This window comes from Thalassophryne amazonica, chromosome 2 (assembly GCF_902500255.1).
Source record: "Thalassophryne amazonica chromosome 2, fThaAma1.1, whole genome shotgun sequence".
Classification (NCBI taxonomy): Eukaryota; Metazoa; Chordata; class Actinopteri; order Batrachoidiformes; family Batrachoididae; genus Thalassophryne; species Thalassophryne amazonica.
In genome coordinates, this window is record NC_047104.1 from 11215663 (window position 1) to 11242479 (window position 26817).

The following is a 26817-nucleotide window of genomic DNA, read 5'->3' on the forward strand; positions in this document are numbered from 1 at the left end:
GTCTGTTAGCAGGAGTACATCAAAACAGACATTTTAGGCCATGGAAGACTCCACTGAATTTTGGAGGTGATCTGGATCCGGATCTGGATTCTGGATCAAGATTTCACTTTATATAGGCTTTCAACAATTACGTCAAAACTACTTGACGGATTCTCACCAAATTTGCACCACTGATAGATATTGGGCCATGGAAGAGTCCACTGAATTTTGGAAGTGATCCGGATCTGGATTCTGGATCAGAATTTCACTTTGTAGCCTTTTAAGGATTATGTCAAAACTACTTAATGGATTTTAACCAAATTTTCACCACACATTGGTGTTAAGCCTTGGTAGGCTCCATTAAATTTTGGATGTGATCTACATTTGGATCTGGATTCTGAATCAGGATTTCACTTTGTAAATTTTTAAGGATTACGACAGAAGTATTTGACAGATACAACATCACAATATAAAACCAAGATCAGGAAGATACTATTTTGTTTTAGCTCGTGAATTAAATATCAGATTGCAACATCTTGATCAGTCAGATCATTCTGGATCATTATGTAATTATTGCACTGTGTGGTGGAATCCGGATCCAAGTAAAGTCCCGGCCACGATCTGAATCACATATCTGTTATTTTGAGTCCTCATGAACCCTTGGCAGATGTCAGAAATCTCGGATTGCTCTTGTCAATATTCTAATCAAGGCTAGAAAGTGTGCAAATAGTATGTGCGCGTGCCTCCCAAAAAGCTCCCTGATTGGAATACATCACTGTCCTGTTGTCCTTGTACACCTGGAGTTGAGTCAGTAAGGGAATCCGGCAGAAATTAGTGCTAAATCAAGATCTGGATCCAAATTTCATTCTTTGAAGTATTCAGTTTTTACAAAATTGGCTCATTTGCATCTATTTCTGAACATATTTTAAATTCTGTATTTAAAAGTCAAGGGTTGATTCTCAGGAGGACTGCAGCTCATCGTCAGCGAAAAGCCACACACAATACTTGTTATTCGTGATTTGTGTCATTTTTGGTTGGATTACCTATAACAATTCAAAATAATTTCAAATAATCATTGCAAGAGGAACTAAAATTTAAAAGAGACGAGAGATTTTATTTATTTATTTGACATATCTACCAATTTGCTGATCTCAGAAGCTTGGAAGAATTCCCATAAATTTATTTGTGGGTCACAATCTGGAAATGGATCTTGTAACTTAAATTAAATTAAATTATTGTTATATTATTTTATTTTTTTTTAAGGGAGATGGGCAATTGTTTTCACATTGCAATCAAATTAGCAAAAATGGTTTTTTTCTTCCTTTTGCTTATTTCCACAAAACTTGGAGTGGGATGTACAATCAGTTTTGTCAAGAGGAAGATCTAATTAAATTTTTGTGTTTTTCTGCATTTGGATTCTGCATTATTTTGTTATGTTCTTTTCCTCAGTGCATTCTCCATTTTTAAATTCATTCCCAGAACAAAAAGTCATCATGCATATCACAGGACAAAAGCTCAACAAGTGAAGTTCTGTACAGATCTGGATCTGGAATTGGAGCTTCCACGGCGATAAATACATTTGGCCCAGGGTGACACTAATGATGTTTCTGAATTTGATTAAACAGGGCTACAAACGTGCACTGGTGTTATGAGATGCAATGCAAATTTCCAGGATTGTTGAGTCTTGGCTGATGTATCTGCTCTTTGAGTGTCGTTATAGATTTGAATGCAAACAAAAGCCGAACATTTGGGTTCTCAAATAAGACAAAATTCTCACATTCATTTAGAAACAACATTGACCAAGGGAATACGTAAATAAAATTAGGTAAACTGTGCTGCCACCACAAATTATGTCTGCAATAACAGACTTCGCAAATAAACGGTTTAGCAGCTCTAATCGAGTTTACAAAATGTTTCACTACACAACAGTTTCACTGCATTCATTACAGCTTCACTGAATTACAAGTTTATTGCTTGCAGAAATCATGATGTTTGTCTTTAATGTGGCAACCAGATTCATCTTTGTTTCTGAGGCAGAGATGCCCGGGAGAGATGGTAGATGGCGTGCCCCCATCACACATGCTCTACAGCAAATGGCGTGGCCTTGGTGCACACTTGGCGCTTGCATAAGACATGGTGATGCACCCCGAAAATCATCAAGATGTCTGGCTCTCGCCCCGTTCTGCAGCCGAGCCCGTCTGTCTAGCAGAAACCCCTCCAAGAGCCCGCTGAGCACGCAAGACATTAGTGCAGGAGCTGCACACGCGCGGAGACGCACTGACACATCTGACACGTCCTGTCAGCGGTCGTTGGCTTCATGTAGCCGTAAGGTGAAAGTGACGGATAATTTCTTTCAGGTTTGAACGGAACAAACCAGAGGGACGGAACACAAAACCAATAAACAAAAGCAATCTGAACGGCAGATGAAGGAGACGAGACATTTTCGTTCGACTGTGACACTGTCTCTCAATCTGCACTCTGTTCAAGTCTGCCAAACGCCATGTCAAATAGTGACACTGAATATGGCAATGAATTTTAAATCGCTTCTTTCATTGCCTCGTTCCCGACAGACTGCACAAATGTTCCTTCTTACCAGAGTTTTAAACGCCATTCTTGGACTCGCAGTGTCAAAAAGTAAAACACTAACTCGGTGGGCGTGCCTCGAAAGCGTGCACGGCGCCGTCTTGGAAAGCCTACAGATGGGGAAGGGTGACATGGTGCTAACACACATCTCAAACGCATCGCTCGCTGCAGCATTCTCACCTGTCCAACATGCTGGATTTCAGAGAGCCATCAGATGTTGCATTTACCGCAACACTGAGCAGTCGAGAGCATCCGATTGGCAAAACACGCACAGCCTGAGGTTTGGTGCACATACACTTGACAACTCAACAGGACACTTAGTGAAGCTGGAATGGGAATTTGTAATGCCAGAAAAGAAGGTTGATATCTTGTCATTATCTTCTCCCTCATGGCTTTGTTAGTATTTACAGCTAAAATGTCACAGAGGGACTAATGAATTGGGAGGAAGACTTTTTTTTTTTCCCCCGTACCATGCTGTCGGCTCCCTGATTGTCGGAGTATAAAAATAATCGTCATGGAAATAGATCTCATTGACAACGTGCCATGTTCACACTGTGAGCAGCTTGTGCCTTGTGAACATAATCCAGAAACGTCCTCCAAAAACTTTCCTCCGCAAACTTTCAAAACCTCATCCTCTTTTTGCCCTTCTCTCCAAAAAAGATGAAAAGGGGGGCTGCCAGTGAAGACAAAAGATGAAATCCTGTCTTGTCAAGTACCAGCGAAACAGGTAGAAACCTTGAAGTGGTGGGACTCGAGGATCAGGATGCAAGGGACAAAAGAGGCAGAGAGCATGACAGAAAAATGACAGATGTTGGGAGGGAAGGTGGATTGACCAAAAGCTTTTCCATCCTCTTCCCGAAAATCCACTCTTCATCTCTGTGTCTAATAGGAAATACCTGATTTTGGCCCTGAGAGGACTGTGCCAGCATGATTACACCTTACCTATGAACCCTGCCAGGAGAGGTGGCATTTGGCCGATACCTTCCCCCTAGAGGGTGGCTTGTGGCTTAGCCTCGACTTAGCTCCCCGTCTTATGACGGTGGAGAGGAGGAATGAGGAGGACCACTGGGGAGGAATGTGATTCTCTCTTGGTGAAAGCCCTGGATAAACCTGTGTCCTCTGGAGGGAAGAAAGTTCTGGCAGTTGGATCAAGGCCCAGGGGTGAAGATACAATACCACAAAAAAATAGAGGCTTTGGAATATCCAGAAAGTGTGGATTAGGGCACTACTGACTCATTAGTTGGTATGTTTGTTGAGGTAAAACACAATGAAAATGTGGAATATTAGTACAGACGTCTAGACATCCTTTGGATTAGGTTTGCTTCTTTAACCACTAAGACCTCAAACATCTGCAGCAGTGACGTGACAGTTTCTAACTATCTGTGTGACATTACACAGAGAGAGCAGGACAGATAGACCAAGGAACAGAAGTGCACAGCCAAACAACTCAACAAAATCAGGTTTCTTTCAAGTCCCTGGATACAATAAAATAAAATATATATTCGGACATATTGGATTCTGAATTCCAAAGTTGACTGACTAAGGTAGAAGTTAATTAATAGTCATTTGTGTTCTGTTTCTTATAATTTAGTGGTTTTGATTTGCACTTTTACCACTTGTTTTAATAGTTTGAAATGCATTCTTTTGAATTTTATCAATTTCACATCATTGCTGATGGTTGTAATCCAATCTCGTGTTTTTTATATTGCTTTCGGTTGATGTTTAATATTCTTGTGGTTGCCAGAATGGATGGTCACCCAACTGAATTGGGTCCACGCTTTTGGACCCTGCTTTTGTGAAGCACCTTGAGACGACCTGTGTTGTGATTTGGCGTTATACAAAAAACCTGAATTGAACCGCTGCATAAAGTTTTGTGTTTTCTAAAAAGTGGCAATTTACAATTTGGGGTACCCTCATTTAAGTTCTCAAAACGTGGATTTGATTCCCAAAATTTTCAGTGTGTTAACGTTCAAAGTCGTGCATTACATCCAGAGGCGCAGACGTTGAGTTGTGGTGGGTGCAAGGGCCCATAGACTAAGAAGTCATGTGATCACTCTGTGTGTGTTTGTCTGTTTGTGGACACAAAAACTCAAAGGAGTTGCCAGATTAAAGTGAAATTTTGTGATTAGATGATCTCCTAAACAAATTTTAGCAGTGATTTGAATCTACCTCAAGATTTTACTTTTATTATTCTGCAAAGAGTGTCTGTGGACAAGATAACTTCAATAACTTCAGGTAACTTCAGGCTTGGTGGGAATATTATTTGGAAATATATGTAGAGGTGATTAGATTTTGGAGTAGTGTGCCAAAAAGTCAAGGTCAAGGGAAACACTGTCCAAAAATAAATTTTTTGTAGAGTCTGGGTGTATGATCTAAAGCACATATTGATCACCAAAATATATGTTATTGATTGGTATGAATGACTTCATAATGTTGTCACACAGAAGTCATATGTTTAAGTCATACTTAGTCAAAAACACCATTTCAGACACATGTACATTTATTTTTACATTTATATTATGGTGTGTGGCGCACACACAATATTCAGCCATCTGATGACTTTCCTTTCTTTCGGTAATTTAGTCAACATTGATTGTTTTTCTTGCTATTACAGTCTATAGCGTCCTTTATTCATTCTATGACATCGCAAAGATCAGATGAAGATAAAGGTCACAATTCTAACTGTCTTTCTCTGTCATTCTAACTGCCATTTTTAGCCCTTTGGAGGTATGAGTTATTTAAGTGCACCTTAACTGCAATTACATTCAACCAGACCAGATGGCACCAGTGTCAGACGAGGGCACGGAAAGTACAAGTAGAGGCAGAAGGTATAGAATGGTTTGCCAGTAAAAATAAATAAATAAATAAATAAAGAAGTAATCTATAGATCTTTAAACACAACACATTAATGTAATATAGTGTAGAGACAGGGTCACCCACCCAACTCCTGGAGGTTACCTGCCCTGCATGTTTACCAACTCTCCAGGCTCCACCCACTGCCTATTAATTAAGTCAGGTCTACTCAGCTAATCGAGCTAGGAACCACCACACTTGACTAATCACAGCAGGTAGACATGGGAAAACAGGCAGGGGAGGTGATCTCCAGGAGCACGGCTGGTGACCTGATGTAGTGCACCATGACTCTGGAAGTTCTAACTTTTGATTTAAGACTTTACTGAATTAAACTGACACGATAGAATACCATAGAATTGCCTGAGTGTTAAAGTAATGTGAAATTTTCTGGCACTTTCTTTTGAAAGTCTCACTGTTGGAGATCTGGTGTGAGGGTGGGCTGCAGTGTCTGCCTAGAAATAGAAGTACTATATTTTCCAGAGTATAAGTCGTGTTTTTTTATTAATTTCAGAGGCCCTGCAACTTATACTCTGGTGCAACTTATATATATAAAAAAATCACAAGTTTGTTATTAATATTATAAACTGTAATTACTATTTACAGTAAAACTCACCTAAGCTGTCATCGTGTAAACCAGATATTCACACTCACTGGACAAAAGGTAAAGTCACAATGTTTTTGTATGGTTTCCATGGAATAACCACCATATATAATGGCTTTTCGCTCACATCGGACAAAATCCGATCGCATTGCATTTCCATTAGAAAATCCCTTCCGTGCATCGGACAGAGTAGTCTGCCCAGTAACAGAGGTACGAATTGAAGTTCAGCACTGACACTTGCTGATTTGAGGAAAGTGCGTACCGTGTTTTGTTTTGTTTTTTTTTTTCAAACGTGCTTAGACCCAGTGCCTAAATGAGGCAGGGTGCAATTCAAGGCTGGTGATCATTAACAAAATGCTGCTTGTTTCCTGCACTGTAATATGGTGTTAAGTTTCATACATCTCCCTGGATGTGATGAGCCAAACTGCTTTAGATCAGAGCCCTCTGCCTGGCTGTGAACCCTTTGCAAAGCCTGACACACACCTGCTAAACGACTGAGACAAGAGCGCTTTTATGTTTTCACTCCTTCCTCTCCCATCATATTTGACATGTTTTTCTAGTGCGCCTGCTGATTTTTCGATCATGGCTTAAAAACGTTTGGTAGAAAAGTTCGCAAATATGACCAACTTCACAACACAGAGTCTGAAAAAGACACTCAAATGACCTGCAATTCATGGAGAAAACTGTACGTACCGTAGGTTTGGAGATTGATCATTGCATAAAGAAGTGGAGCTCGCTGAGGGACAAATGAATCCAGAAAAAGCTGCTGTTTCTGAGGCAAACTGCATAAAGATGTGACAGAGAACCTTAAAAGGTCACATGCACGTTGACATCATTGCATGGCCATGGAGTTACAGAGTTACAAAAGCATAAATCAGCTTTAGGATTTTAAGGTACCACCCCACAGCGGACTTAGAAAAAAACAGATTTTGTCTGTTTTATACATATAACAGATTTTGTCCATTTTATAGATATGACGGATTTTGATTATAATGGACAAAGTTCACTGGTCCACCTGGATCCATTATATGCGAGTTTTACTGTATACAGTGGTCCCTATAACGCGGTTCACCTTTCATGGCCTCGCAGTTTCGCAGATTTTTTTAGTCCAATTTTGCATGCTTTTTTTTTTTTTTTTACAGCGCATTGTGTTCTGCATCCTCATCAAGCAGGGCGGTTGTGGCACCGTTGTGCGTGTCTGTTTATAAGAATCTTCTCACCCAGAAGAAAAAAGAGTGCCAACAACTACCCAACCACTCAGAAAAAGACACCTGCACTGAGGTGTCACTCAGTGGAAAAAGACGTGACAGCAGAGTGGCACCACGACGACGAGGCGCGATCAGAGGAACTGTGAAATACTGGTCAGTCACTATTAATAATTTCTTATGTATCCAGCCTCGTAGGTTGATCGTTAAAATTAAATTTGTTAGTTCTAAAAGCCATCATAATTATTTATAGGAAAATGTTCTATTTTTATTTCTCAAACAAATGTTTGGGCCTGAAAACAGGTTGGTCTTATTTTTGAACTTTGAGATTGTTTACACACGAGAGGAAAGTGAGAAAATGTTAATGCCTGTTTGAGAAAAGTGTATAAAGTGTGTAGTGAGGGGATTTACAGCCTTAAAATGTCTATAATAATTGTAAAAATTAACGGTGACTACTTCGCGAATTTCGCCTATTGCGGGTTATTTTTAGAACGTAACTCCCACGATAAACGAAGGGCCACTGTATTGGACTTTCTCAGGAATCAAAGCAAAAAAATAAACTCCAATAATAAAATAATAAACTACAATAACAGAAAGCACACTACAACAATGCAGGAAACCCCCAAATTAAAGAGTTCATAACTCAGAAAAAGTGTGATTTATACTCTTGTGCGATTCATACATGTATTTTTCCTCATCAAGAGGCATTTTTTGACAAATATGGTATGTGAAAAATGATGTTCTAAATTATATGCAACTTATCTTGATGTACATGATTTTTTTTTTTAAATTGTCACTACTAGATAGACTCTGGTACGCCAAAGCCGCATATGAGGCTACAAAATATTTCCGGCATTTTGTAAGGTGGCAGAGTGATCCCACTATAAAATAACAAATATTAATGAATGACTTGTATTTTTTACCACTTTACTTCTTTCTCTCCACTTAGCAAAAGTATTAAATAAAATGCACGTTCAAGAAAAAAAGAAACATTCCTAAAACACTCTCTAATCGAGCAGGAGCTAAACTCACAAATTGTGTTGTCTGCAGGAATCCAAAGCCTAATCTAGGTCTTGGCATGACTCCCTTCTAAGATCTTCACAGAGAGGTTTGTGCTTTACACACTAACACTGAGAAAAAGCTGAGAGAGACATCGACTTGCTAAAACAACCTTATCACCGGCGTAAACATATGCTCACTGTGTGGGCTGTCGAGTGATGTTAACTTGAGGGCAGATAAAATAATATAAGGGAGTAAGTAGAGGCAACGAGATGAAAGTTCATTAGTAGAGCTGTAAATGGAACTGAGGGAGGCATCTCATCAAGCACATGTTCAACACTCGATCCGTAAGGGAGCTGTACCTGGGGCTGTCGCATTCCAAAGGTGTTACTCTAATAAGACAAGAGTCTGTTTTATTTACAGCGAGCGCAAGATGCCACAAAATGTGCATTAACACGTCTTCTGTTCCGCCTTTGGTGAAACAAACACCTTTACTATTTTGTAAACAAAACATCTAACTAACAGCCCTTTTGCGAGCTAAAGATATATTCAAATAGCATATGCTCTTGAGTGAAAAAAAAACCCAACAACAATAGGTGTAAAGTATCTAAATTGCAATTGCGCCGCATCTTTGAAAACAAACACTTTGCTTTGTTACCAAGACAACTGAGACAATGTGATTTCTGTGGCATTGTCGGGGCCGCTACTCGCTACAATATGTGTGACAAGCTTAAGAGTAGATGGAGAGGCGTGAATGCACAGATTCGGGATCCAAACCGTTGCGGTTTGAAGATAGTCCTGCAAACCAAATTTGCACGCGTAACCTTGCCAAAGAGTTAAGATCGGTGGACTAACATTGTCTCTGTGTTTGCAAAATCCCAGTTTGAAGTCTGTATAATACTTGATAGTTTATGTTAGTGTTACATCCCATGCTAACGCTAAGCTCAGCGAACAAATTCCATTCCACTGGAGGATTTAAATGTGATTGGCCCCAACATTTGTTTTTAATATATTTATCTGTCCAAACAGCTAATTTATAAATGGAGCCTACAGCCCGTATCCTCGTCATTCCTTTAGCACTTCTTTCTGTTTGTCTTGCATGGCGACAAAATTAATTCAGCTCTGAACCTAATTAATCCACAAAGGTTTCATGTCTTAATCCCCAAAGTCAAGGGGGTTATTGTCCTCACAAATGAGGTCAGTGTTCGTCCCAGTGGAAATAAGGCAAAGAAGGAGCAAAACACGGGGACTAAAGGCAGATGCTTACAGAGTGCTTTTCTCTCTCTGTGGCTCAGTTGGAGAAGTATGACGTGTAAAAAGGGGGTCCGGAGGGGCTGCCGACCTGCACAGATATGCATACACTGTAAAAATTTTGACCAATGGTTACGTTAAAAATTTGTGGCAACAAAGTGACACGTGATATAATTGAATAGATTTTAAGTTCTATAATTTTGAGTAAAATGTATTGGATACATTACGTAAACTAAACAAAAAAAGTACATTTTAATAAAGCAGCAGTTGAATCGGATGCCCTTCCTGACACAACTGTGTCCAGTGCACAGTCTACTTACATTTGGTCAGAATATTGGGTAAATTTGACACAGAAAGATTATGGCAACAAAGTGGTATTCAGTGTTATTGAATAGTTTAAAGTCCTGTGATACAAACTAAAACTTAAAATTAAACAATTATTTTAGGTGCAGATAGCAGGGTGGTGACCAAGTGGTTAGTGCACTTGATTTAAGGTTCCCAGTTCAGACCCCTGCTGCATTTCTCCATGTGATGTGGAGTTGCGTCAGGAATATTTTTGCTCAGATACTTAGTAAATATACAGTAAATCAGTTTTCCTTATGAAATTGACTAGGACTTACTAAATATATTTTGGCGATATAACTCATCATTTGGCGTGTTATTACTAAATCCAACACATTTCAGCTGTTGCTTTTATTACCATGTACTTATTTTTTGTTTGTTTGTTTAACTTTAGATAATGTATTCAATACTTTTTAATCAAAATTGTAGACCTTAAAATCAATTATATTGCGTGTCATTTTGTTGTTACAATTTTTTGAGTAACCATTGGTCAGATTTTTTTACAGTGTACAGGCACGGGCGTTTCTCAGTCCGAACATGCCAAACAGAAAGATGAGCGGATATAAATGCAAACGGATGAAATTAATGCACTGTGTGACAGCAGTGGGAGTGGGAAATTAAATGACTGCCAGTCACTCAGACCTTTTGAACCAGGTGGATAAGAGAGCGGTTCTGATGGTAATTGTCACTGTCAAACTCGGAGGCACAGAAAAAAAAAAAAAATGCATCATCCAAGTGTGACAGGACGATAGCCATGATACGGCCCTCCGTCTGGTGAGATGACGAGTGGAGATGTGACACAAATGCCCACACCATGCTGCTTCGAGTGCGGTCGCCACCAGCGGCCCACACAGGGTCTCCATGGGCTAAAAAAACCTTGGAAATTACACATAGTGCAAACTGTTTGGCAGTGCCGGCGCACTCTGGGAGCATTGTGGGCCCCGTCTCCGAGGACCAAATGGTGGCTATGAAAAATCGCGACTACCATCGTCCACATCTATTCTCATTTAGACCATCCTGAGGAGAGCTTTCCAGAGATCTTTCAAGTCATCCAAAAGGGGGTTTGGCTCAAGCCAAGAGGGGTGGAGGGTTGATGGTCAGTCAGTACTTGTTTAAAGTGAGGGTTAGCCAATAGCAGGCGTGTTAAGAGGAGGGTTAGCCAAGGTGGAGGCTCGTTAGAAGGACAGAGTCCAAAATGACGAACAAGCAGCTTGGTGGAATCTGCTGCAGTCATAAGTCTGGGCTGTGGACCTGACGCCTGGAGAACGACACGCTGTAATAAGATGAGCATTCTCACACTCACACGGCATCATCTGACGCTCTGGAAAAACTCGCGTTCTTTTGCAGAATGTACTTTGTGTACAAAAGATCCAAATGTATGTTAGGCAAAAAGATTATTTTTTTTTTTCCCTCCCACAAATTGCTTTCTTTCTCTGGCTTATGATGTGGCAACACGCAATGTCACATGTGCATCAGAAGGAAAACCTGCACTGTTTTTGATCACCAATAATTACTGTATCTGCTCGGCGAGAAACTTCGAAGAGTAAACAAAGTGAGATGTTTGGAAATTGGTGGAGAAAATGGGTGGGGAGGACCACAGCTTTGCAGCAGACATTCTAATTTCTAAGATTTCTGTGGGAATAAAATGAGGTTTACATTGTCATCTTGAATGAGTTTGAAGTATGGGTTTAAACTGACAGTGGGCATTAAAATCTGGAATTGACACGTTTTTGATGCCTAATCTAAAAATTATCTCTCAGCGTTGCTGTTTGTTGATTTTTATCAATACAAGGGTTATTACATTTCCAGCATATGACAATTAAAAATCCCTCAATCATTCCTGTGAGCTTCCTGCGAGAATCCCAGCTTGAAAGGTGAAATAAAATGATGTGACAAAAGCAGCTGGTTCGAAAGAAGTGCATCTGCTTCATGGGGTTAAAGGGTAAATTCTTTTCTGTTGGTGTGTAATGTGGACCTGTCAAAAATATAAGTATTTATCTTGCAGCAATGATTTCCCAAAGCTTGTGTTTGATCAACCACATTGTGAATCAGAAGACATTTTTCTTTTTGTTTGAAGTTTGAAGTGTTGCTTCAACAATGTTGCTGCAACAAGCACGTAAAAAAAAAAAAGATTTGATGTAAAAATAATAGGCCATGATTTGCAGTTTTGTGAAGACTCCCTTAGTGTTAATCATTCTTGGATTTTTTGAAAGGTATCTCATAAAATATTATTATTGTTGTTATTATTATTATTATTATTATTATTAGGGCCCGAGTAGGTAAAAGTCCTACGAGGACCCTATTGTAATTGCGCTTTTTATTATTATTTATTATTATTATTCTCACTTTTGAAATCAAAATTTCGGCCCTTTCCCATGCTCAAAAACTCACCAAACTTTCCAAAGTCGTCCGGCCGGATCCAAAATTCAATATTTTGGGGGTCGCGCACAAGGTCGCAGCGAAATCGCGAAATAGCGCCTCCTAGAAATAAAAAAAAAACCCTCCGCATTGGGGCTTTTTTGTCGTAGCCTCACGAAATTCAGTACACATATTTACCATGCTAGGACGCACAAAAAAGTCTCTTACTGTCATGGTGACATGTCAACAGGAAGTCGGCCATTTTGATTTTAAGTTTCCATTTTGAGCTAATTTTTGCCATTTTTGGCCATTTCCGCTACTTACATTTGAACGAACTCCTCCTAGGGATTTCATCCAATCGTCTTCAAATTTGGTCAACATCATCATGACCCCATGGTGATCAAAAGTTATCAAAAGAATGTAATTAGGTCAAAAGGAATGGCTGCTAGGGGTCGTCAAACTTTGGTGAGCTTTTCCAAGCACGCCGTTTCACTTCAAATGGCTGTCACGCCCACATACTTCATCATAGATCCTTCAAACTTGCTGGACATGATGAGGGCTCCACCCTGAACGTTTACATATATTAAGTTCCCACCTCCGCCATAGCGCCCCCCGGTGGTGGTGGGAAATGTCCTATTTTTACTTTAAGAGGTCCTGATGTCACATACTTAACACAATCAACTTAATTCCACTTCTAAAACATGCAGAACAAGTTGGTGAATGTAGGCGATGATCGCCGTGAAGTTACGAGTAACGGCGTCTGTGTAACGGCGTACCAAATATCGCCCCTTCGCCATGAAATTACATTCTTCCTTTTGACGGCTTTAATTTTGTCATATCATCATGAAATTTGATACACAGGTCAAGCATGACAACCTCTTACAATTCATAAGGGCGGTGCCCATGGGTGGGGCAAAATGCCTCAATAGCGCCCCCTTGAAACTTTCAAAAACTCCTCCCCATAGGGTTTTTTTTTGTAGTAGGGAGATGAAAATTGGTACACGTGTGACTTGCATAGACGTACAAAAATGTCTCTTGCACCATTGGTCCCATCCAAACAGGAAGTTGGCCATTTTGAATTTTCTTGTAATTTTGCCATGATTTCCACATGTTGTATTTGAACGAACTCCTCCCAGGGATTTTGTCCAATGCACTTCAAATTTCTTTCACAGCATCCATAGATGATACTGACCAAAAGTTATAGAAAGCTTTTCTCTATGTTGAAGGGTGTGGCCGCTATGGTGCCGCCATTTTGACGCCGTGGAACATCAAGTCATGATAACTCCTTCATGCTTTGCCTGAGTGACTTGAAACTTCACATGTATGATGATGGTTGGCCCCTGAACACACCTGGCCCCTCTGTTTGTACACTGAGCGCCCCCTAGTGGATGGACCATCAACATGTCATAACTCCTTCATGCATTGTATGATTTGCTTGAAATTTTAACTGTGTGATGAGTGGTTGCCCCTTTTACATACATGCCCACATCTGGTCACAAGGGGGCGCACTGGCCTGGGTAGGCGGTCACGCGGAACGAGGGCTCGTATATGACTGCTTGCAGTCCTAGTTATTATTGCTTTTATTAACTTCTGAAATGATGGAATTCCTTTTGGGCTGAAATTTCCAACAAAATTTGGTTGTTTTAATCTGATGGAAATTAATAAATATAAAAAATTAAAAAGTATGTGTGTGTGCGTGTGTGTGTGTGTGTGTGTGTGTGTGTGTGTGTGTGGTGTTGTGTGTCTGTGTGCATTGCATAATTATCAGGAACTGTGTGCTGTAATGTATACACACAAAAACATTTTTTTTTGGAGGGGGATTTAGGTTTATAATATAAGAAACGGTCCATTTGTATGAAAAATAACAACACAAAAAGTCAAACATGAAATTTTTTTCAATGCAGTCTAAAGCCAGCTCGTGATGCCATCACAAAAAGTGATTAGTTTGTTATACTGTCACAAAATGTAATACATTTTTTGTGACCTATCACATACTAATTTTGTGATGGTGTCACAAAATAACAGATTTTGAATTGGGGGGGGGGTTGGCTAGGGTATAGTTAGGGTCACATAACCCCATCATGAAAATCTACTACAGTTCCTGAGAGTATCGTGATCTAATAGCATGAGACTGGGCTGATTTTATTTTATTTTTATTTTTTTTTTATATTTAAGAAAATGTGGAGTGGATACAACTGTAGATGCAGATTGTATTGACCTGAATATTTGTGAATTTTGTGACACAAAATTATGTCTTCACTTACAATCATACCTTCAAAATGCTGAACATTAAGGAGACAAAATCAAACGGTGTGCAAAATGTAAATGACATAAGCTAGCAGTAGCATATAAATTCATAAAATTCTACCCTGCTGAAGCGTAAATTATTGGAAAAAACACTTTGATATAGTTTAAAGTCAGAAGTGATGACACATTCATATGGTAGATACTTTAAAATGACTTACTTTTTGAGCTGCGCTAGTTTCCGCAACACAATGGCAAAGCCAGCTAGCTTGGCTAGTTAGCATGTAGCTGGCTTGAAAGTAGTTTCTCACTTAATAGAAGATAATCAATTCATGAACTAACATCAACTTGCTGCACGGTTTGCCGTTTTATTAAATATTTGCACTTGTCATGTGACGTTAGCTGCGCATGTATGATGATTAGCTCACACGCACATGGTAGACACAGCAGGTCAAGGAGGGAATCGCTAATCTTAGTGTGGCGCTTGGACAAAATTTGTGATGTCAATCCCTAATGTGGTCATAGTGTTGGCAACCCGCCGCTGAACAAGATCCTCCATCAGACATTAAAGATTGTTTCGTTGAGTTTAACTGTGAAATCAAGTAGCATCTGAGCTGTATTTTCCTCGTTTTCAGTTCTGTCTTCCTCTCTGCCAGCTGCATGCTTCGCCTTCATCTCAGAGGATACATAGAGGAGAAAAAGATTTAAAAGGACTGGGTGGAGAAAAAGGCTCAATTGTTTATTGATTTTATAATAGGCTTAGTGCAAGAGAAATAAAGTGGGGGTGGCGGGTGGGGGTGTGGTCAAGCAGAGGGGATGGCGTAACAAACACCAGGCTTACGTTCAGGTAACAGCAGCTTTAGTCGGGATATTAGCTTTAGCCTTTTTATTGATTTTCCAAATGCCGGTTCGTGGCGTTGTTATCCTGCTTTTAAACCAGTGTCGACAATAATCGCTCCTTTCACAAACAGGACACGGCCTTCTGATCCGGAAAGTGAGTGTTTGTAAGAGGAGGGTAACTTTAGGATTAAACATAAATAAAATAAATAATAAATACCAGAACCCATTCCTGCATTTTTGAGCCCAGCCTATATACGAGTATATATACTCAACAAAAATATAAACGCAAACACTTTTGGTTTTGCTCACCATTTTGTATGAGATGAACTCAAGATCTAAAACTTTTTCCACATACACAATATCACCATTTCCCTCAAATATTGTTCACAAACCAGTCTAAATCTGTGTTAGTGAGCACTTCTCCTTTGCTGAGGTAATCCATCCCACCTCACAGGTGTGCCATATCAAGATGCTGATTAGACACCATGATTAGTGCACAGCTGTGCCTTAGACTGCCCACAATAAAAGGCCACTCTGAAAGGTGCAGTTTTATCACACAGCACAATGCCACAGATGTCGCAAGATTTGAGGGAGCGTGCAATTGGCATGCTGACAGCAGGAATCTCAACCAGAGCTGTTGCTCGTGTATTGAATGTTCATTTCTCTACCATAAGCCGTCTCCAAAGGTGTTTCAGAGAATTTGGCAGTACATCCAACCAGCCTCACAACCGCAGACCACGTGTAACCACACCAGCCCAGGACCTCCACATCCAGCATGTTCACCTCCAAGATCGTCTGAGACCAGCCACTCGGACAGCTGCTGAAACAATTGGTTTGCATAACCAAAGAATTTCTGCACAAACTGTCAGAAACCGTCTCAGGGAAGCTCATCTGCATGCTCATCGTCCTCATCGGGGTCTCGACCTGACTCCAGTTCGTCGTTGTATCCGACTTGAGTGGGCAAATGCTCACATTCGCTGGCGTTTGGCACGTTGGAGAGGTGTTCTCTTCACGGATGATGCAAAGGAGATGTGTTGCACTACATGAGGCAAATGGTGGTCACACCAGATACTGACTGGTATCCCCCCCAATGAAACAAAAACTGCACCTTTCAGAGTGGCCTTTTATTGTGGGCAGTCTAAGGCACACCTGTGCACTAATCATGGTGTCTAATCAGCATCTTGATATGGCACACCTGTGAGGTGGGATGGATTATCTCAGCAAAGGAGAAGTGCTCACTATCACAGATTTAGACTGGTTTGTGAACAATATTTGAGGGAAATGGTGATATTGTGTATGTGGAAAAAGTTTTAGTCTTTGAGTTCATCTCATACAAAATGGGCGCAAAACCAAAAGTGTTGCGTTTATATTTTTGTTGAGTGCATTACAGGTGATGTAACTTACACTTTAAGAAGACATAACTGGAAAAGTGATTCTTTTTTTTGTTGTTGTATTTCTTGCATGTCCTGTAGGAGGCTGCTGGACTTTACTTCTTACTTACTTTTACTTGAATTCCTCATTAAAAACAATTTGCTGACATGTAGAAACATCCTGCAACAGGCAAATCTTCAATAACATTTTCATCTATTTTTTTTAAATAACTGTATTTTCCCGAGTATAAGTATTTTTTTTTTTCCCCAACACTTTGATAAGCCCAGCGACTTATATGCCAATGCAACTTATATACCAAAATATCACACATTTTTTATTAATAAGAATAACTGGAATGCTTATTTATATAGGAATTAAATCACTAATCAACATAAACTCTAACAATAAAAGAATAAACAACAATAATAAATAGTACAGTACAAAAATGCACAAAAATCCCAAATTGAAGAGCTGATAATACAGAAAAAAGGTGCAACATGTACACCTTTGTGACTTATATATGTTTTCTTTTGTTTTTCTTTTGAAAATAGAAGTCAAATTACTGGAGTATATCATTATTTCATGGAGATCTTTAACCATCATAACATAGGTTAATGTTTCAACCGTATATGTTGGGAGAGTGGACAATTGTTTATTATTGCTGTTTACTTTTTCCTTTTTTTTTTTTTTTTTGGCAAAATTACCGAAACCTTTTCAATTTTCATGTTTGCTGACAGATTATTATTATGATTATTAATTTTTTTTAATCAAACGAGCTGACCCACAAAAATGTGGTATAGTTCAGGAATTGCGTTTGTTCTGGAGGTTTCTTCCTGTTAAAAGGGAGTTTTTCCTTCCCACTGTAGCCAAGTGCTTGCTCACAGGGGGTCGTTTTGACCGTTGGGGTTTTTACATAATTATTGTATGGCCTTGCCTTACAATATAAAGCGCCTTGGGGCAACTGTTTGTTGTGATTTGGCGCTATATAAAAAAATTGATTGATTGATTGATTGATTCTATATAGAGTGTGATATTTTCAAGAAGAAAAATGTTTAAGTTCTGATATGTTCCAGAAGCTATGTTCTTTAATATGTGGTCTACTAGGAGGTATGACCAGGTACTAGGAGTATTCCTGTGTAGCACCAGAATTATTTTTTGTCAAATGATCCATTGCTTTGGGAGTATTGAGGAGTATCAGTTCCATTGTGAGGGAATGTCACAATGTAGGTGTTGTATTTCTCTGTTTATGATTCAGCACGCACGACCCGCAGTGTGGAGGACACCAGGGCCTGCAGAAGGGCAAGGTAACGCACATCTTTCACCTGCCTGCAGCAGGTAGATGGTTACTTTTGAGAGATGTGGATGGAATGGTTGTCTGCCTGAGTGGTTGCCATTCAGGAACCAAAGAAGTTCAGTGGTTTGGTGGATGCTTTGATGAGCAGCAGCATCACTTCCCCCCAGACTTGACCTGGCCTGACCTGTTCCAGATGTTGCTGGGATTGTGGATTTTTTTTTTCTTCTTCTTCTTCTTCTTGTCTTGTGTTTGTATGAAGAGGTATTCTAATCAATCTCTCAAATATATTTTTACAGAGGATTATAATTTTTTCAAAATTATAACTGATTCGAGCCAGTGTTCTTAATTAAGATGGTCAGTTATGCATATCCCATGAGAAATCTGGATCTGATTACAGTGAAAGAACCAGGGGCACGCTCATGAATGTTGTTAATCCTAAAGTTAATCCTAAAGTTATGCACTCTGAGTAGTTTATTTATTTTTTTTATTTAACCTTCTCCAACTTCATTACATTGTAGCTAAATGTGAAACACTGTTGCCCGTTGTTCACCAGTGAAGTGAACGCAGCACCAGGAAACCTCTTCAGGTGACTTTAAAATTCACTAACTTCTTAACTGCTTTTTGACTGATGTTTGTTGAAAAAAATTAAATTCTGAAATGAAATTTGCTAGTCCAAAGTGTTTATACTATAAATATGCAAAACAGCTGGTATGGTCCTTGAAGCCCCTGGTTGTCAACCTGAGGTTCAAGCCTCACTTGCCCTAGGGACCTCCAGAGGGTGCCCGAGGTTTTGTTGGCTTTGAGGTTATCATAAATGATAAATGGACTGCATTTATATAGTGCTTTTCCATCCTCATCAGATGCTCAAAGTGCTTTACAATAATACCTCACATTCACCCCAATGTGAGGCTGCTGCCATGCAAGGCGCTCACTACACACTGGGAGCAACTAGGGGATTAAGGACCTTGCCCAAGGGCCCATAGTGATTATCCGGTGAGGCTGGGATTTGAACCAAGGATCCTCTGGTCTCAACCCCGACGCTTTACGATTTAACCACTGTAACCATCACCTCCCCGCCCAGATTGTCAAAAATTAAAATTCATCTATTAAACAATGTCATAGTAACACACTTACCTGAGAATCAGAACTAGTTTAAAAGACAAATTACTTTGGATGAAGCAAAGTGAAAAGAGGGAAAATTGTAAAATTATAAAATCAAAACAAAAAAGAATCAATAAATTTATTTTGTTTTATTTTGCATGGGTGGGGGCTCAGCCTTTCGGAAGGAAAAAGGTTGGTAACCTCTGCTTTCAGCTGCAGCAGCCTCGGGTCGAGACAATCAAAAAGTTAAGGTTGGTGTTTTATTGAAAACTGGAACTCAGTTTCTTCGATGCAATGGAGACGTGAAGAAAAGGCCTAACGTGGTGCATACGGGGGGGGGGCATGTTTGCCTGTGCACGCACGGGTGTGCGCACGGTCTGATGTATGGATGATAACACTATTAGCTCGTTTTGTTTGGGGCACAACACTCATTAAAAACCCAGTGGGGCCATTAAGTTGCCGTCCCTCCAAACCACGGCTGCCTCCGTATCCATCTCAACTGCTATCTCAGCTGGGTTGGCGGCTTTAATGGCCCCTGCTTCAGGTTGTGGGTTGAACAAAGATTTGTAGGACTTTGATCACTCCCCTTCTCTCCTCTTACAACCCATCCATATCTCTCCATTCCTCCACCTGCATTCCCCATAATTACTACATCAGACTCTGCTGCACGCTGCATCCATACTGAGATGGATGTTTGCTGAAAAGAACCAGGGAGGAATTTGTGCTCTTCATTCCCAGTGAGGAGGGGCCACAGTTGTTTCCCAGCTTTACACAACAATGTCGCCGTAATACCGACAAACCTCCACATGATTCACTGTGGCTTGCCGTGCCATAAGGCAGCCGTTACTCTACAGCGGGAGAGACGGGAGGCACAGGCCTGCCAGGATTAGACGAGCAGGTGTAGCATCCCGCTAACAGATACACCACAAAGCCACATTCAGGCCCATTCTCTCTGGGGCTAGCTGTGCTGAAACTAACGGCTTCTGCTCGGCTAAAGGGAGGGTTCGGTTCACATATTACTGTCGTCATAATGTTTCGGAGAGACGTTTCAAAGGACAATCCAGAGTTTGGTTACGCTAAAGGGATGATCCTCAAAGACCCAGCTGAAGGTACAAGATCTGGCCCATGAGGCAGAATCACCAGGTTCTCTCAAAGTCTACAAAATTGTTTTATATATATATATATATATATATATATATATATATATATATATAGTATATATATATATATATATATATATTATATATATATATTTGATCATTTTTAATATTATCTACTGTTTAAAGCTGAGTAATTGTTGACTTTTCCATTTCAAAGCAGGTTTAGATTATCCCAAATTGTGTAATTTAATGTAGCGAATTGAAACTATGCTGAATGGAATACGTGTATTTAAAAAAAAAAAAAAAAAACTCTGATATTGCTTGCAAAAATGGTGATGTGATTTTTCAGGCAATGGCAAAAAAAAAAAAAAAAAAAAAAAACCCTTATTTTGAAAAAAAAAAAACTGCAAAGGAAACACTTTTACAGGTCACATGATGCTCTAAATTATATGGCAGGGTATGTGTGGAGAAAAGAAGAGACGGAGAGCTTGATAACATGATAACATTATGATGTTACAGTGATACTGAGTTAAAAATTGAAATTTTAAGATGGACTTACCCTTTTGAAATTTTAATTCTCGCGAGAGCCCTGCTAGCATGATAGATATCGCGAGATGACAAAACCCAACAGTCGCATCCATCGCTCAGTGGAAGTGTTGCCATGTTTACTGTTATTCTTGCAGACAGTCTGAAAATATCACTATGCCTTTTCTACATGGTCTATGGACCAAGTTCTTTATATACGCCATCTAGTGGTCAATACAAGAGATGCATTTCATTGCTGAGACCTCAGCAGCCATGAAGGGTTGTTTTGTCTGTTTTTCATCATCCAGTGCAGAGACAAAAACAATCCATCCCCACCAGTCAAAAGTAGCCACCTATCTACTACAGCCAGGTGACACATCGTTATGTGCTTGGCCTTCTCCAGCCACTGAGGTCCTCATCACTGAGGCACCTGCATGCTGGACTATGCACAGAGACATGAACCACAGGGACACAATGTCATACCTGATGATCTCTCAAAATACAAGCGATACTCCTAATCTGAGTCTTCATAAACTTGACACAAAGTCATTCCAGTGGAACCCTCAGATCCTCAGTAGAGACCGAGTACCAATGAAATGCTCAAGACTTGCACCTTCATTCTCCTGCAAAGGTATCAGCATCATCAGCTGTAGTCCAGAGGATAAATCTGGATGCAGGAACCCAGTCAGGAGGGGACAGGCACCATCACAAACCCATATTTGCAGAAGACTTTGATTGTTGTATCCAGAAGAGACATGCACCTTCACTCAACCATATCATCAGAGAAGAGTGTTGACTTTTTAATCTTTTCAAAAACCTGATGGATTTGAATCACGTGTGCTTGCATGAGCCAACCACAATTTCTCGGATAGTCACACGACTGAAAAGCCACCGAAAGCCGTCTGAATCTTCCGAATGGTGGAAGAGCTGGGCATGTCCCAACATGTCCTGTGAGGCTTCAACACGAAGGCGCTTTTGCTGCGCCATCAGCTTCGTGCCGATGAATTTCGCTGCAACTCTTTTCATGGCAAAATCTTCTGTCACAGTGGAATGTGCTGAAAAAGTGCTGATGTCCACCTCTTCCACAATTTATCGGATAGTCACACGACGGTCCCACATCACCACAGCGTTCACTTTGGAAATGATCTGGTTATTTCAGCATGTTGATGGCCGACCGCAGCGTGGCTCGCTCTTCACCGCTGTGCAGCCGTCTTTAAACCGGTTGTACCGCTCCTTAATCTGAGTGATGCCCAGAGGATCGTCACCGAAAGCCGTCTGAATAATCTGAATGGTTTCCACCTGGCTGTCGCCCAGTTTCTGACAAAATTTGACGCAGTCGCACTTACTCCAGTCATTCCGCCATTTCCTTGCAAAGAAAAAACGACGAGAGACTCCACCCATCCTCACACAAAGGCTGCTTACAAGCAAATGACGCAACCGACAGGCGTGAAAAAAATCACGCTTGCATACGAAGGTTCAAGGTTGGCTCATGCAAGCACACGTGATTCAAATCCATCAGGTTTTTGAAAAAAATAAAAGGTCAGATACTTTTCTAACAGACCTTGTATGTATATATATATATATATATATATATATATATATATATATATATGGCCTAGTTCAAAAATAATGAAGCCAAAGTGTGACATAACCATCAAAATTTAAAAGTGGTCTTTTTTTGTGAAATGTTATCATTTTAGGTATGGTTATATATCAGAGTTTTAATAGTGCTATTGGTCTCGGTTCAGTCATTGCTAGAAATTATCAGTGCATATACTATAATGTGCTAGAGTGTAACACTTGCGACAACAGTTGGAGGTATCTTCTTTAGTCTGCAGAAGCCTGAAACAAAGAAATTCTGTCCATTAGTTCCTGGTATTATTGAACAAGTAATATAATTATTCTATAAATAGAATAAATAGAATCTGTAGATATAGCTATGGTTTTGACACAAATAAATCAAAGACTTATTCTCAGGGTTACGCTTGCGGTAGTTTTACTTTACTTTAGAAACATGATGTTTTTTCTAGGAAATGACATTTCTACCTTTACAAAAATGTATTACTGTGTGTTGAATGAAGCACAAACAAACAAACTGACAAAATACAAGGTTATTTCATTAACATTCAACTTTAAATGATAATGCTAAATATCAATGTCACACAAAATTGATGAAAACAGTGCTATTTTTGGGGTAAATTTCGTGCATATCTCTGGAACCATGCAGAATTTTTCCATGAAATTTTCAGTACCTGTCAAAGAGACTACAGGCAACTCAGATAAATCTGGATGGTGCTAAATAAAGTAATGGCTTGTTCATGACAAATGCAATGCAAATCAGCAGTGAGGCTTCATTTTTTTTTAACTAGGCCATATATATATATATATACAACCCCTGGCAAAAATTATGGAATCACCGGCCTCGGAGGATGTTCATTCAGTTGTTTAATTTTGTAGAAAAAAAAGCAGATCACAGACATGACACAAAACTAAAGTCATTTCAAATGGCAATTATCTGGCTTTAAGAAACACTATAAGAAATCAGGAAAAAAAATTGTGGCAGTCAGTAACGGTTACTTTTTTAGACCAAGCAGAGGGGAAAAAAAATATGGAATCACTCAATTCTGAGGAAAAAATGATGGAATCATGAAAAACAAAGAACGCTCCAACACATCACTAGTATTTTGTTGCACCACCTCTGGCTTTTATAACAGCTTGCAGTCTCTGAGGCATGGACTTAATGAGTGACAAACAGTACTCATCAATCTGGCTCCAACTTTCTCTGATTGCTGTTGCCAGATCAGCTTTGCAGGTTGGAGCCTTGTCATGGACCATTTTCTTCAACTTCCACCAAAGATTTTCAATTGGATTAAGATCCGGACTATTTGCAGGCCATGACATTGACCCTATGTGTCTTTTTGCAAGGAATGTTTTCACAGTTTTTGCTCTATGGCAAGATGCATTATCATCTTGAAAAATGATTTCATCATCCCCAAACATCCTTTCAATTGATGGGATAAGAAAAGTGTCCAAAATATCAACATAAACTTGTGCATTTATTGATGATGTAATGACAGCCATCTCCCCAGTGCCTTTACCTGACATGCAGCCCCATATCATCAATGACTGTGGAAATTTACATGTTCTCTTCAGGCAGTCATCTTTAGCAATCTCATTGGAACGGCACCAAACAAAAGTTCCAGCATCATCACCTTGCCCAATGCAGATTCGAGATTCATCACTGAATATGACTTTCATCCAGTCATCCACAGTCCACGATTGCTTTTCCTTAGCCCATTGTAATCTTGTTTTTTTCTGTTTAGGTGTTAATGATGGCTTTCGTTTAGCTTTTCTGTATGTAAATCCCATTTCCTTTAGGTGTTTTCTTGCAGTTCGGTCACAGATGTTAACTCCAGTTTCCTCCCATTCATTCCTCATTTGTTTTGTTGTGCATTTTCGATTTTTGAGACATATTGCTTTAAGTTTTCTGTCTTGACGCTTTGATGTTTTCCTTGGTCTACCAGTATGTTTGCCTTTAACAACCTTCCCATGTTGTTTGTATTTGGTCTAGAGTTTAGACACAGCTGACTGTGAACAATCAACATCTTTTGCAACATTGCGTGATGATTTACCCTCTTTTATGAGTTTGATAATCCTCTCCTTTGTTTCAAATGACATCTCTCGTGTTGGAGCCATGATTCATGTCAGTCCACTTGGTGCAACAGCTCTCCAAGGTGTGATCACTCCTTTTTAGATGCAGACTAACGAGCAGATCTGATTTGATGCAGGTGTTAGTTTTGGGGATGAAAATTTACAGGGTGATTCCATAATTTTTTCCTCAGAATTGAGTGATTCCATATTTTTTTCCCTCTGCTTGGTCTAAAAAAGTAACCGTTACTGACTGCCACAATTTTTTTCCTGATTTCTTATAGCGTTTCTTAAAGCCAGAAAGTTGCCATTTGAAATGACTTTAGTTTTGTGTCATGTCTGTGATCTGCTTTTTTTCTACAAAATTAAACAACTGAATGAACATCCTCCGAGGCCGATGATTCCATAATTTTTGCCAGGGGTTTTTATATATATATATATATATATATATATATATATATATATATATATATATATATATATATATATATATATATATATATATATATATATATATATATATATATCCATTTGGTCCCACGTGGATTGGAAACATTTTTTTCACTGGCACCGCTGTTTAATGTGGTGGTTTGGCCGGATGGATCACAAGCTGTCCTCAACACTTTTGGGGTGCATTTACTGCAGTACTTTGATGTGGTCAAACACAATCTGATTACTATCCGATCAAAAAAAATGTATTTTAAAGCCAGGTGTAAATGAGGTCATTACATCGTAATCACCACTTTTAACTGCTGCAAACTATATCCTGAATTTATGGCATATCCACATCTGGCTCAACCGCAGCTGATTTGATTTTAACCGGAGCAGGTTTGATTTTAAATTCCACTCCCCTGGCAGCCTTTTCTGTGCTTGCTGAGTCACTTGGTGCTTCTCTCTGTGTTTCCAGTCACTCGCTTCATATCTTTGTTTAGTGAGAATATTAAAAACGAATGTCATTTTCTGTATCCATCATTTTATTTAACATTAATTTTTGGCCAACCCTAGGCAAATTGTCAAGATGAAATAAAGGGGTCAGAGGGCAGACGTCTAATCTCCACGTGCTACACACAATGTAAATGCACAACTAAATCTACATCTGTCTGTAATGTTGCTTTTGACTCCTGTTTTGAGTTCATTATGAAGTCATTCATACCAATCAGTCTCAACGTTTTTGCAAAATAATATATGCTTTCACTCATTCATAGAGGCTTTTCCGAGGTGTTTTCCGAGTATTTTCCTTGACTTTGACCTTTGGCCAAACTACCACAAAATCTAATCATCTAGATATCTGTTGAAGTAATATTCCCACCAAGTTTGATCTATCTAGGCTTCTTCATTGTTGAGATATACTATTTTTTTTCCCGGATTGCTGTCCTTGACGTTTGACCTTTTACAAAACTACTTGTAAATCTAATAATCTCTACATGTCTGTTCATGTAATATTCCCACCAACTTTCATCTATCTAGGCTTCTTCATTGTTGAGATATACTTTTTTTCCGGATTGCTGTCCTTGACCTTTGACCTTTTACAAAACTACTTGTAAATCTAATAATCTCTACATGTCTGTTCATGTAATATTCCCACCAACTTTCATCTATCTAGGCTTCTTCATTGTTGAGATATACTTTTTTTTCCCAGATTGCTGTCCTTGACCTTTGACCTTTTACAAAACTACTTGTAAATCTAATAATCTCTACATGTCTGTTCAAGTAATATTCCCACCAACTTTCATCTATCTAGACTTTTTCATTGTTAAGATATATCAAAAACTTTCTATTTTCCAGATTGTTTTCCTTGACCTTTAACCTTGGGCCAAACTACTCCAAAATCTAATCATGCCTAGCTCATTGTCCAAGTAATATTCCTTCCAAGGTTGAGTCATCTAGCATTCTTCATTGTTTGAGATATATAATTTTTAAAAGGCGGCGGGGGGGGGGGGGGAATCATTTCCTTGACCTTGACCTTTCACCTTTGGCCAAACTACTCAAAAATTCAATCAACATTTGATGTCTATCTGAGTAATTTTTCCCAATGAGTTTGTAGGAAATCAGTCAAGCTGTTTGTGAGATATCTTGTTTCTCTCTCTCACACACACACACACACGCACACACACACACACACACACCACACACACACACACACACACACACACACACACACACACGCACCACACACACCAGTGAAAACAATACCCTGCTGTCACTGCTTCACCGGCACGCATGGTATCAAAAACAGACCTGTCACTAAGAACGGAGCTCAGTCTGACGAGAGCGAGCTTCCAGTTGTTGCGTGGCTGCGTCCCGACGGGTACGACACCCTTAGCGCCGTGCCATTCTCCTCCTCATGCGCTTTCAAAAAGGGTGAAATGTTTTTTTTCATTGAGCCAAACTTACCACAAAACAACCACCAAACCCTGCTGAGAGATGAACGCAACATGCCATGTTTGGATGGCGTGAGAGAACCTGTTGGAAACACAGTCCCCATCGCGTAGAGCGGAAAAAGATCTGCATGCCACATGCAAA

General features: G+C 39.5%; 1 protein-coding gene across 1 annotated transcript in view; it reads right to left on the minus strand.

Annotated features, from left to right (window-relative positions):
- Positions 1-26817, minus strand: part of znf536 (zinc finger protein 536) — a 740368-nt gene that overhangs the window by 298195 nt on the left and 415356 nt on the right. The window lies entirely within an intron of this gene.